The sequence below is a fragment of the Ostrea edulis genome, unplaced genomic scaffold (genome assembly GCF_947568905.1).
Source record: "Ostrea edulis unplaced genomic scaffold, xbOstEdul1.1 scaffold_71, whole genome shotgun sequence".
Lineage (NCBI taxonomy): Eukaryota > Metazoa > Mollusca > Bivalvia > Ostreida > Ostreidae > Ostrea > Ostrea edulis.
In genome coordinates this window covers 54,556-57,756 of record NW_026606034.1, presented here as the reverse complement: position 1 = coordinate 57,756, position 3,201 = coordinate 54,556, and the positions used below count along the sequence as shown (strand labels likewise).

The 3,201-nt window shown below is 33.1% G+C and overlaps 1 long non-coding RNA gene across 1 annotated transcript; it reads left to right on the top strand.

Moving 5' to 3' along the window:
• Nucleotides 1-463: 463 nt before the first annotated feature.
• LOC130051169 (uncharacterized) lies at nucleotides 464-2,718 on the top strand. The gene is made up of 2 exons (XR_008799540.1): nucleotides 464-1,162; nucleotides 1,843-2,718. It is a non-coding gene; the product is annotated as an uncharacterized LOC130051169 (long non-coding RNA).
• The last annotated feature ends 483 nt before the right edge of the window (nucleotides 2,719-3,201 follow it).

The following is a 3,201-nucleotide window of genomic DNA, read 5'->3' as shown; positions in this document are numbered from 1 at the left end:
GAAAAACGCGTGTACTACCAAGGAAAATAATAATAATAATGAAGAAGAAGAACGCGAACAATAATAGTAAGGTCTTCCGCAGGAGACGGAAGACCTTAATAATGAAGAAGAAGAACGCGAACAATAATAGTAAGGTCTTCCGCAGGAGACGGAAGACCTTAATGAAGAAGAAGAATGCGAACAATAATAGTAAGGTCTTCCGCAGGAGACGGAAGACCTTAATAACTAGACACTCATTACTAGTAATGAGTAGGTCTTCCGTTAGACCACTTCCGGTAAAGAACTTTCTGTTCCTACAAAAACCATTTAAATATATCAGAAAATGTGTCTTAACAATGAATGAGAAATGTATTATCGAATTTTTTACTCCATTCTCGTAACTTCCGGTGACGACCAGAAGTACTATTCAGATGCGTTTTCGTATAAATGACAGCGACTCTTTACTGTCTATATTCCCTGAAAAGAACATGACCCACGAACCATGAAAAATGGCCTAGCCTGGGATATTGATAATTTCCGTATATAATAAGCTTCGGGATATAGGCTTTCTAGAAATGTTTTTCTTTTTTTCATATATTCTATACTTTTTTGTTAATATGACGTTGAATATTGTGGTATTTAATGTTAAAAAATTAACATTTCGGGATACACGTCACAACAATAAACCTCCAATGACCATGTACAATGTACATGAACCTATAAATCTCTGAATATATCAAGTTATATGCACTCAAATAGCTAGAATGGCTTATTCAATGATCATAATAAGCATTTTTGACCAAATTTGGGAAATAGAAATAAGAAATATTTTGGAAATGATGTTCAAAGCCGTGATTGTTCAACTTTACTTTTAAATTATTGTTACTTGAATTTTAAAATACTGAAATAAGAAGAATAAATATAGTATGTAGTTTATTTACATGGTGAAAGAAGTGAATCATTGGAACAATTCTGTTTCATATCATATTCCATAGTTTTTGGGTTTTTTGTTTTCTTTTTTTTTTAGTATTAAAACGACCGAGTATCGAAAGCAATGGTAACGAAATAAGTTGACACCGCGTCTCGTCAAAACATGTTCAATTCGAATTTACTCGGAATTACACGTTCAACGAGCATTTGCTGTGAAACCTGATTAAAGGAAAATTACTGTAGACACCTAATAGTAAGTATCAAATGATCTTTTTGTTACATGTACATGTAGATTTCATAGCGTGAATAATAACAACACAACACCGATATAGGGGATCAGAGTCAGTATGTTATTGACTCTGAAAATACGATTTGAGAAATGATACTGTATAAATTTTACTGTATTTATCTTGATCAATAATTGTATATTCCTATACGTATTAATCATGTAAAGATTCTGAGGTCTTTTAAATGTTTGTGCAATACATTATTGACTGACAGAACGTAATTCATGAGCTGTGATCTAAAAATCTTCCAGGCATTAATATAGATTTGAATAGAATTACATCTAGATACATATTTGAAATAGAATATATCCTAAGGCACTGTAGTTTTAAATTGTTTGGATTATATTGCATTTACATGTAATGTATACATGCTTGTAAATGCCACAGAATGAGAAATAATCTAAATTGGCCTATTTTCATAATGTTCCCAAAATAGAAGTATCATGTAGATCTATACAGGAAATAACATTTACAAATCATGTTTGTTGTTTGTTATTTGCCAATTAAGTATCATAATGATAATACTAGTAGTTCATAATAAGTAATTATTCTGCTAAAATCAAATATCCTTTTTATTGTCAACAAATACATCACTGGTAGAAAGGTTATAAAGCTTTTATCTAGCACAAGTTTCCATATTCTACAGGTTTACATATGTCAGCAAGTCCTCAAAAGCAGCTTTAGGGGTTCCCAGGAGATTCTGATGCTCACTGTTAGACTTTCACTGTTGTCAAAATCCAACCTTATTTTCTCTTTTCTCAAAACTTCAGCTCTCAAAAACTTGTTTGATTAATTATGTCACTCCTGTTTTGTTGAACATGGTGTTGTCAGCAATAGGTTCAAGTTCTTCTATGTCTTGTTGTAGGTGATTTGTACAGAAGCGAGCCCCGGCAGGAATGATGGCCTCTTTTGAAATGAAGATTTCATGCCTTACTCCTACTGGGACTACAACTAACTTTGGACCTGGTCACTCGCAGATACAGCATGAAGTGTACCCTCTTGATGTACATGGGGATGGGAGTGATACAGAAGGGGGACTAATTGGAAGAACTGCTGCTGCTGCTGGTGGTGCTGGACTGTCTTGAATCTGTTGCCTAACCGACTTGATATTCTTCTGTTTAATATGGGAGCAACACACACACTCTGGCATATAATGCACAGAAAATCATGATCAGATGGTGCCCTCCCTATCAGAGTGGTGATTACTGTCCTATATTTCTTTGAAATCCTGGATCTGTGTTTTGGTTTTACTCTCCATGGACAGTTGAAACAGAGAAAGAATTAGGGACCACTCCTTGGCATATCTGAAATATTTATGTCATATACATATAATTAAAATATACAATTTGGGTTGGACGAAAATCTTATCTTCATGTTAAAACCCATTAGCCTAGGTTATTTTTCCTAAAATCTAATTATAAATCAATTAACTTGATAATTAATGCTTGGTGAATCAATTAATAAATTGTATTCAAAAACTTGGAATTATTTTTTTTCCACTAATAAACTGAAAATGTGTATCTTCAAATGTTTTGTTGATTAATGTCAGTGTGAAATATAGAGGGGGTATGGGGTTTACAACAATGTATATTACATGGTTAATTTATTTCTATTATGTAGTCCATGTAAATTTTTGTGGAAACGAGGAAGTTATTTATATTCGGTCTTTCCTATCCCGGGGTAGGAAAGACCAAATATAAATAACCCCCTCGTTTCCACGGAAATTAAGTCCATGAGAGCCTGAAATCTCCCAACTTGGGTCTGTTTAATGGACCCTTCCAAAGTCCTTTTTTAAGGAAAAAGTAAACCATTTTCCTAATCCAAAAAGAAAACTGGTGCAAAAACCATGCACATCTCCATACATGAAATAATATAAATAATAGAAAAATTATCAGTAGTATTGTAATACATTTTCGGGGGGTGGGGGTTTGCCGTTTCACCTTTATAGATTGGTTTTTTTCCTAACATTTAAAACATATCTTTTCAATATCAATTTTGTCTACAG